The sequence below is a fragment of the Thalassophryne amazonica genome, chromosome 14, assembly GCF_902500255.1.
Source record: "Thalassophryne amazonica chromosome 14, fThaAma1.1, whole genome shotgun sequence".
NCBI classification, from domain to species: Eukaryota; Metazoa; Chordata; class Actinopteri; order Batrachoidiformes; family Batrachoididae; genus Thalassophryne; species Thalassophryne amazonica.
Genome location: NC_047116.1, coordinates 70,441,254 through 70,452,204, shown reverse-complemented (window position 1 = coordinate 70,452,204; position 10,951 = coordinate 70,441,254).

Genomic DNA, 10,951 nt, shown 5'->3' with positions numbered 1-10,951 from the left:
TAAAAGAGCACCTGGTGGCGAAGGACGAACCGCGGGATTTAGATGGGCTCATCGATCTAGTCATACGACTCGACAACCGGCTAGAGGAACGCCGTCGGGAACGAGGCGAAGGGCGTGGCCAGGCACGCGTCGTCCCTCTCCCTTCCGGTTCCGACCGAGCTCCGCCCTCCCCACGCTCCTCTGTTCCTGCGCTCCGTGCGCCTACGGCTCCCCCTGCTGACGAAGCTATGGACACGAGCAGGGCAACATTTAGGGCACCTGGAGCACAAAGGAGGCGGGCCCACGGAGCTTGTTTTGTTTGTGGCTCGATTGAGCATCTGGCAAACGACTGCCCCGAGCGGTTAAACTCCAACGCCCGCCCCTAGAGACTGGGCCAGGGGTGGGCCGAAACATTCACGTGGGACACACCCACATTGCCACACGACTCCCAGTCACGATCCTGTTTGAGGATTCAACCCTGAAGGCCCCAGCACTGGTGGACACGGGCTCCGAGGGGAATCTGCTAGACAGTAGATGGGCGAGGGAGATAGGGCTCCCTCTGGTGGCTCTTACCTCGCCTGTGCAGGTTCGGGCACTAGATGGCTCCCTACTCCCACCAATCACGCATAAGACACCTCCAGTAACTCTGGTGGTGTCAGGTAACCACCGGGAGGTGATCGAGTTCTTTGTGACTCAGGCCACCTCCCGTGTGGTTTTGGGTTTTCCCTGGATGCTAAAACACAATCCCCGGATCGATTGGCCGTCCGGGGTAGTGGTTCAGTGGAGCGAAACCTGCCATCGGGAGTGTCTAGGTTCCTCGGTTCCTCCCGGCTCCCAAGCTAAGGAGGAGGTCCGAGTCCCGCCCAATCTGAAGGCGGTGCCGGCGGAGTACCATGACCTCGCTGACGTGTTCAGCAAGGATCTGGCTCTCACGCTTCCTCCCCACCGCCCGTATGATTGTGCCATTGATTTGGTTCCAGGCAGTGAGTTCCCGTCCAGTAGGCTGTACAACCTCTCACGGCCGGAGCGTGAATCAATGGAGACCTACATCCGGGACTCATTAGCTGCCGGGTTGATCCGGAATTCCACCTCTCCGATGGGTGCTGGTTTCTTTTTTGTGGGTAAAAAGGATGGCGGGCTTCGTCCATGCATTGATTATAGGGGGTTGAACGAAATCACGGTTCGCAATCGATACCCGTTGCCCTTGTTGGATTCAGTGTTCACCCCCTTGCATGGAGCCAAAATCTTCACCAAGCTTGATCTTAGGAATGCGTATCATTTGGTTCGGATCCGGAAGGGAGACGAATGGAAGACGGCATTTAACACCCCGTTAGGCCATTTTGAGTACCTGGTCATGCCGTTCGGTCTCACTAATGCTCCCGCGACTTTCCAAGCGTTGGTAAACGATGTCTTGCGGGACTTCCTGCACCGGTTCGTCTTCGTGTATCTGGACGATATACTCATCTTTTCCCCGGATCCTGAGACTGATGTCCGGCATGTCCGTCAGGTCCTGCAGCGGTTGTTGGAGAACCGCCTGTTTGTGAAGGGCGAGAAGTGTGAATTCCACCGCACTTCTTTGTCCTTCCTGGGGTTTATCATCTCCTCCAACTCCGTCGCCCCTGATCCGGCCAAGGTTGCGGCGGTGAGAGATTGGCCCCAACCCACAAGCCGTAGGAAGCTGCAACAGTTCCTCGGCTTCGCTAATTTCTACAGGAGGTTCATTAAGGGCTACAGTCAGGTAGTTAGCCCCCTGACAGCCCTGACCTCACCAAAAGTCCCCTTCACCTGGTCGGATCGGTGCGAAGCCGCGTTCAAGGAGTTGAAACGGCGCTTTTCGTCTGCACCAGTTCTGGTGCAGCCCGATCCTAGCCGCCAGTTAGTGGTTGAAGTGGATGCCTCGGACTCAGGGATAGGAGCGGTGCTCTCCCAGAGCGGGAAGACCGATAAGGTCCTTCACCCGTGTGCCTATTTTTCCCGCAGGTTGACCCCCGCTGAACGGAACTATGACGTCGGCAATCGGGAACTCCTTGCTGTGAAAGAGGCCCTCGAAGAGTGGAGACATCTGTTGGAGGGAACAGCCGTGCCATTCACGGTTTTCACTGACCATCGGAACCTGGAGTACATCAGGACCGCCAAGCGGCTGAACCCCAGGCAAGCCCGCTGGTCACTGTTCTTTGGCCGTTTTGACTTCCGGATTACCTACCGTCCCGGGACCAAGAATCAAAGATCGGATGCATTGTTCCGGGTGCACGAAGATGAAGTCAAAACGGAACCGTCGGATCCCCCGGATCCCATCATCCCGGAGTCCGCTATCGTGGCCGCCCTCACCTGGGACGTGGAGAAGACTGTCCGGGAGGCCCTGACCCGTGACCCGGACCCCGGAAACGGACCAAAGAACAGACTATACATCCCACCAGAAGCTAGGGCTGCAGTCCTGGACTTCTGTCACGGTTCTAAACTCTCCTGTCACCCTGGGGTGCGTAGGACCGTGACAGTCGTCCGGCAACGCTTCTGGTGGGCATCCCTGGAGGCCGACGTCCGGGACTACGTCCAGGCCTGTACCACCTGCGCCAGGGGCAAGGCCGACCACAGAAAGACCTCAGGGCAGCTACAGCCACTGCCCGTGCCTCATCGCCCCTGGTCCCACATCGGCCTGGACTTTGTCACGGGTCTCTCGCCGTCCCAGGGAAACACCGTCGTCTTCACGATAGTGGACCGTTTCTCCAAGGCGGCCCACTTCGTGGCCCTCCCGAAGCTCCCAACGGCCCAGGAGACAGCGGACCTCCTGGTCCACCACGTCGTCCGTCTGCATGGTATACCATCAGACATCGTCTCCGATCGCGGTCCCCAGTTTACCTCACACGTTTGGAGGAGCTTCTACCGGGAACTGGGGGCCTCGGTCAGCCTTTCGTCCGGGTACCACCCCCAGACCAACGGGCAAGCAGAGCGGGCCAACCAAGAATTGGAGCAGACACTACGCTGTGTGACAGCCGCGCACCCGACGGCCTGGAGTACCCACCTGGCCTGGATCGAGTACGCCCACAACAGCCAAGTGTCATCAGCCACCGGCCTCTCCCCGTTTGAGGTGTGCTTGGGGTATCAGCCCCCCTTGTTTCCGGTGGTCGAGGGAGAGGTCGGTGTGCCCTCGGTCCAGGCCCACCTACGGAAGTGCCGTCGGGTGTGGCGTGCCGCCCGCTCTGCTTTGCTGAAGGCCCGGACAAGGGCGAAGAAACATGCAGACCGGAGGCGGGCCCCGGCCCCCACGTATCGTCCTGGGCAGGAAGTGTGGTTGTCCACCAAGGACATTCCCCTTCAAGTGGACTCCCCCAAGCTCCAAGAACGATACATCGGTCCCTTCAAGGTCCTCAAAGTCATCAATCCCGCCGCAGTGAGGCTTCAGCTTCCGGCCTCGCTGCGGATTCACCCAGTGTTTCATGTCTCCCGGATAAAACCCCATCACACCTCACCCCTCTGCACCCCGGGTCCGGCACCAGCTCCTGCCCGGATCATCGACGGGGAACCGGCTTGGACCGTGCGCCGGCTCCTCGATGTCCGTCGAATGGGCCGGGGTTTTCAGTACCTGGTGGACTGGGAGGTGTACGGCCCCGAAGAACGCTCCTGGGTGAAGAAGGGCTTCATCCTGGACCCGGCCCTCCTGGCCGACTTCTACCGTCGCCATCCGGACAAGCCCGGTCGTGCGCCAGGAGGCGCCCGTTGAGGGGGGGGGTCCTGTTGTGTGGGCCGCTGAAGAGGAGGTACTGCTGGCCCACCACCACCAGAGGGCGCCCTGCCTGGAGTGCGGGCTCCAGGCACCAGAGGGCGCTGCCGCCTGATGAGAGCAGCCAGGGTGACAGCTGTCACCCATTACCGGACACAGCTGACTCCACTCAGCACGGATGTATATCAGCAGGACGGCGTCTCCACCTCGATGCCGAGATATCGCCTTAAGATAGAGGTAACAATTCTCTGCTATATTATATTGCCTTTCTGAGCATTGCAGGACAGCTGTCTACTCAAAGATAAGTACTCACCTTCCTGCAGTATTGTGACGTGAGGTGGAGACGGCTTCTCCCCTCTCTGTGTTACTGGGTGCAGCCGCATCCACACCTGTGTGTTTGTTCTCTTGCCAGCAGTACCGGATCCGACGAGCGGAGGCAGTGGCCACCTGGGAATTCGGGACTTGGCAGTTCCAGTACTTCCAGGGTTCGGTGGCAGAGGAAATCTGGGTGGTTCCGGTTCGACTTGGACGGACGTCTCCTACCTTCGAGCCTGCCCACACGACACCAGAGGAATTCGGTTTAACCCCAAATTGTCAATTGTTGTATTGGTTGTGCACGTTCCACAACAGTAAAACCTTGTTATTTACCTTCTCCATTGTCCGTTCATTTGCGCCCCCTGTTGTGGGTCCGTGTTCCTACACTTTCACAACAAATAGATTGTCTCAATGCCAGTGAAGCAGGGAGATCCTTGCACTATTAGGTGAGGTTGGTTAACAACACTGTATCCTAGCAATCATGACTGAACTACAGCAGACCCCGGAGCGGCGTGCTCAGCGCCGCCGCTGCCGGACTGTTGGTAGGGCAGCCGGTTGCGTTGTGATCTTAGTGTGTTTCGTGCTCCTCGGATTCCTGGCCTGGTGGTTGACCCAAGAATTGCAGCTCACTGTGGACCGAGCCAGAGAACAACGGAAGCAACGTCAGAAGAGGTTTATTCATAATGTGAATGAGACAGATGGACACCCTCATATATACCATACTAATTTGTGGTACAGAGATGTTCATTTATTGGCTATGGAATTACGTTACTAATTGTTATGTTTGTTCGCAAATGCCTATATCCTCAACACACCCAGCTCTGACGGCTAAACTGTACCCTGCTAGGGTGACAGAATGTCTTATCATACGGATGCATAATCAAACTGTATTTCGGGAGCAGCAGTTCTCAGCAAATCTGATAAGATGTAACACCACTTGCCTCAGTGCAACCACTTATATGATAGGGATTTCAACAGAGGACGTACAAGCGTGCCCAAGTGCTGCTCCATTGACTAGACTGAAGGGAAATGCAAAAATATCATCACGTTAAATTCACAATGGCCATTCCCGATTTGCTTTTACGGGACAGGGAATAAAACTGTAGGTAAAATTAAGAAACGTCTGTGTACCCAAACGTATGTTTTATCAAATAATTTAAGCCTAACCAAAACATAATATGTGGATGGTACTTATCTTCATCACATTGGACGGGGATGTAATTATACAGGCTCCTGTCCATGGGGAACGGATGAAGCATGTGCTTATGTTAGTAAGTTTTTGCTGCCACCTGTAAATGGTACTCCGGTGTATGATGACATCTATTGGCTTTGTGGTTCCAGACTGTACATGAGTCTCCCACCAAATTGGGGTGGTGTGTGTGCACCTAACCAGGTGACTGACCATACATATGTGGTAGTGCCAAGGACCTCCACAGAGAAGAATGGCAGCACCAGACGGAGGAGATTGATATACCCAGATGTGTTACCACATGATCACATGTGGGGCTCGGATGTACCAAAGGACCAAAAATTGTGGTCTGTAGGAGATAAAATAGCACATTCATTGTTCCCCTGGATAGGAGTGGAAAAAAAAAATTCATTAATGATTGAAACTCTGAATTATCGATTGGGTCTGTTCATGAATTGGAAGAGCTGAATAAACTTTGTGATGCAATGCATAAAGACACCCTAGCCGTGAACCGGTGGAATCTCTGGTCCTGGTTGACTTCAGGACCATGGTGGCAGTTACTATTGAAAATGGTGACACCAGTTGTTATAGTCCTAATTCTGATTGGACTTTGCATGTGTTGTGTGATCCCTTATATCAAAACAATGGTTGGCAAAATGGTGTCAAATACATTTGTACAGTGTAATCTGGCTTTCCAACAAACTATGCCAAAATATCAAGCATTGAAACAGTCAGACCTTAGTGGAGAAAACTATAATGACTGTGTTGAGAATTATGATGATATTGAAAAGCTCACAACTCCAGTTCAAGCTTGAACTGTTGACGTGATGAGTTAACACACTCTTAGCCTATGAAGCTTTAGCTGAAAATGTAATAAGACAAGTGGTGTAGTCGAATAATACAGATAAACGGTTCATTTATACCAGTCAGCCGAAGTGACGTGTGGTGGTGGTGTGGAGATAATAGAATTTTTGACAGATTGCCTAGGAATGTGTCAGGCTACTGTGCTTTAGTGTCCCTACTCCTCCCAGTAAAAGCCATTCCCATTTTAGCCAAGGACTTGTTGACGCACCTAAAGTCTGTGGTGCCTGAAAATTGGCATAGAGTAAAAAGAGATTGGAAAGGAGAGGGAGATCCAACATATATTGACGCAATAGGAGTCCCCAGAGGAGTGCCTGATGAGTACAAACTGGCTGATCAGATAGCAGCTGGATTTGATAACCACTGCTATCTCACCAGCCAGACAAGATTCAGCTCAGGCATACCCCCTTCTGGGTAACCATCCAGAAGATGACGATAATGAGACTGATGAAGAAGACAACTACGACCACTATCTTCCAGATCTGTTCCCTGATCCAGGTGAATATAGTAAACCTGACGATGACCTCAACACCAACGATAAGACCTCCCGAGTGTAAATGTATTCTTACCATTGTTTAATGACCCTGCAGCTGAAAATCTGAATAAGAAGTGGTTGCTTAGTAACAATTGTTTACTTTTAGGTGAAGATGTAATACCGTTGGAATGCATGATAAACAGAGGGGAAATGTTGGAGTTATTCTGTAGATACACTGTTTTATTTTATCATGCATGTTTTGTGTTCTCTGCTCTGGTAGAATGTAGTTCTCTCTGCTCTGATAAAGTGTATTGTACTGATGTGATGGGTGAAGGTTACTTAAGATATGTGACATGACGTGTTTCTGCAAGTTGTGGTATCTCTGTGTGCACGCTAAGCTCTTTTTCAGGACATGTGAAGATGACTCAGGCAGGATGCAGCCGTAAGCGGAGCAGTGAGATAAAGAATAGAGAATTGAATGTTCCAACCACAGTGTGATTATGATACATTAGTCCTTGTGTCAGAAGAAGTGTGATTAATCGTTAGATGTCTTAAACACATCTTAATCGAGCCCAAGATTAAAAAGGTTCTGAACGTCCTGAATGTATTGTGCAATCAGCGGTTCTGCGGCAACAGCTCACACGCTATCACTCTTCCCCTCAGGAGCTGTACCGCCCATGTATGTAGGGAAGTCCTAAATAAAAAGAGCGGGCCAGACTTTAGTGTAGCTTTGGTGTACAGCCTGACTGCACTCCTCGCGAGCTTAAATTGAATTCTATCTCTCACTTGTTTTATTGCCTGGTTGTCTCTTCCTCTTATCAAAGATACAGTATTCTAAACCCGACACCGGTTATGTCAGATGATTGTCAAATCAACTTTTTGGCTTTGCAAATGGCTTTTTTTGTGTGTGTGCAATGAATGTATACATTATACAAGTTTCACTTTTTTAATGGAATTACAACCTTATTTCTTTTTCAAATTCTCCCATTTTTTGCATCCAGCCTTATTTCCTTTAGAAATTTCCTTGACAAATAATATCAGTCTATTAGGACGTCAGGTTATGTGTTACACATATACATGTGTGTGTATATATTTTCCAACTTATTCCCATTGATGAAACTTTTCATTTTCTGCCTGAAAGCTTATTAGATGAGTGTGTTCAGGGCTCCGTTTGTTTACAAAATACACACACGTTACAGACCTTGAAATCCAACAGCAGGGATTGATATTATCCAAAGATTTATGAACATACAAATTAACGTGCTTACACTTTATCATGATTTTCTCCGTTGTGAGATATAAAAGTGTCTTATCGTAGCGTTCGTGTGTATGTGCATTATAACGCAGCGCACGAGCGATGTTACGATATTCTTCAGAACGACAACATACGCAACATGCATCCAGCAGCAGACACGCTGCTGTCTTAGACAACTGCCTGTAAAGTTTTTTGGCAAGTTATAACTTTCTAAACAGCGTAATTTGTAATGAAAGCCACTTCATTTGTGCGGCTCTTTCGGCGCCATGTTTGTTTTTTCAGAGACAGCAGTAAGCTCCTCCTACCCCTCCAAACGGAGAGATTTGTAACCCTTCACCTTCCCCTCCGCCTTGCTCCAAAAAGAGGCACTTTTACCCAGAATCCTTTGCGATCTGTCTGTTTGTTACAAAACCTCAGAATTAGTGCATTACTCAACATTAAAATATATATGTTATAATTATTAATTAGTTATTAATATTTTAACTTTGTACAAATGACATAATTGACATTAATGGAGTTATTCTATCGGTATTAATGTTATTTATAATCAAAACCATAAGTCAGCATGACTTTATTTTTGAAGACCTGCGCCTGACCGGGGTGTCATAGTTGGTTTTACGGCTGCTCTTGGAGTGTTTCTGTGTTGGGAGCTCTGTAGTAAATAAGAGCTTCCAGCAAGGGCAGAATGTAGAAAGAAAAGTGTGGTCTTATTGTTGGGGTCTGTCTTTATTTTTAATATTATTGTAAGCTATTAAATTTGTTCTACTATTAGCTGTAGATGTGTCAGAGGTAATATTGGAAGTTATCGGTTATCTGTAACTTCCGATACATTTTTGGGTGGTTTATTGTTTTATCTTTATCGAAGATAACTTTTCAGTTATCTGATTATCTGTTATCGAAGTTAATTTTTTGGTTATCTGTGCCCACCACTGCCCTACCTTACTGGGACTTCTGGCACTGAGAGGAGGCAGCTAGTCTATTGCAATCTGGACAGTAGGAGCTGAGTGCAGTAGTGGAGTCCGGACAGTAGGAGCTGAGATCTGCAAGGTGGTCATCTGTCATGGTTGACCTGTATTTTGACTTGCTGATTTTCATTTGTGAAAAGGCAGATTCACACAGATAAGTTGATCCAAAACGCGCAGTCAAATTCTGTGCAGTTTGTCCGGGGTTGGGGCATTTCTCTTTCTGCATTAGATTCCAAAATTGGGCGTTTAAGCCAGGTGTTGCTCTGGATTTCATCTTATTGTCAATCTCATTCTCAATAGCACAGCTATCCAGGTTGAAAAGAGTTTGCTATTTTGGATGTTATACATCCACATCAATATTTTCCCCAAATGGAAAACAGAGAAAAGTGAGAACAGGCTCAATGGAAGCAAAATCAGTAAAGCGCCTGTCAAATTCTGACAAGATGCTCTGCACTTGCTCAGCATAACGTGCACTCTCAAGCTCCGCACAGTCTTTGTCTTGTCGCTTAACTTCTGCGTTCATGTGTGGAAAGTTCCGCAGATCACACTGTTGCAGCCTGCTTGAAGTGTAACTTGCTTTTAAATGTGTTCATGGAGCTGATCATGTTGATGTGTTTGTCTTTACCCTGCAGTTCTAGATTCAAGTTATTGAGCTTGTCAGTCAGATCAGTAAGAAAGGCTAAATCCAAGAGCCACTGACTGTCTGTGCATATTCAGCATGAGTTGACTGTTTCAGAAATTCTTTAATTTCAGGCAACAACTGAGAAAACCATTCCAGAAATTCCCTCGGCTGAGCCATCGAACATCTGTGTGGAGCAGCAGATCTGTGTGTTCTGCACCTGTCTCCTCCAGCTTTGCACAAAATAATCGCCTCTGCAGACTCCTGGCTCAAACAGAACAAGCAATTTTGTTGGCCACATCCAAAACATATTCCATATTTAAAATCTTCCCGCTCAACCTGTGCTGGTGAATTATGCAATGTAATTCAGGAAGTCTGGGAAAGATTCACACTGTTTTCGCAATCCGATGAACCCAGCAGTACGTCCAACCATCTCTGAAGCCCCATCAGTGACAATAGAAATGAGTTTTAAGAAGGGCAGCTGGCTCTTATTAACAAATTCCATAAAAACTTGAGAAATATCTGTGCCTCTCGTGTGCACTTTCAAAGGCAAAATGGTCAGCAGCTCTTCTTTTACATTCATGTTGTCAAAAACTATTCTAATAAAATCACATAGCTGACCACAGCATCAGTGGATTCATCGCAGAGAAAAACACTCACATGCCTCAATAACATTCCTCAATTGCCGTTCCCATTCCCTCGCATCGTTGTGTAACAGAATTCCTTGAGTAGCAGACACAATCTCCTTTCGATTTTTAAAATCGGCAAAGAGCACACCTGCAGCTTCCATGAACACTACTTTCACAATCTCACCATCCTTGAAAGATTTCTTTCCTTTTTCCAAAACACGGCTAACATGATAAGAATCTATGGTTGCAGCCTTAAGGACATTTCACGCTGCTTTATAAGCTTCAGGCAACGCCTACCAACGCTTCAACATGTGACGTCAGATGCTTCACTTCTGAAGCAGCGGCAGGGGGGTAGAAATTGCTACATCACACTCTGTCTGTTTCCACAACCCCAAAAAAAGTTTAGCGATCGCCATCTTGAATTTGCATCACCTGAACCACAAGAAGCTTTAAAAAACACCAATAGAACAATGCTCCCATCACACTGCTGGGAGAGCTTTTATTCAGCTACTTTTCGGAGTGATGCTGACTGAGGGAGGACTGACGACTTGGTGGGATATCAATCGAACCGGGACAGCGGACCGACCATCACGGACAAGCCAGGGTTCAGGTATCATCCCTGTGCAGAGTGAGGCAGGCAGCCGGGGGATGGAGCAGACCCACTCAGTCCGAAATCTCCCAATTTTTGGACATATTCGACGTCCCAGTTTGACCAGCGGAGCTTAGTTCCGCAGCTTTATCAAGGTGAGAATACTCTAAAAATAAAACGTGACGTTTCTGCACTGCTGTGAAGGTTTATTGATCGGCTAACATCAGATTAGCCTTTTAGCACAGTTGATCTGAGTGAACGCTTTAATTTGTAAATGGTTCAGTCTTTTTTTTTTTTTACCAAGTAAAGCTACAGCTTTTTTCAGAGACCACAAAATCTCAACTTTAAATAATTTTT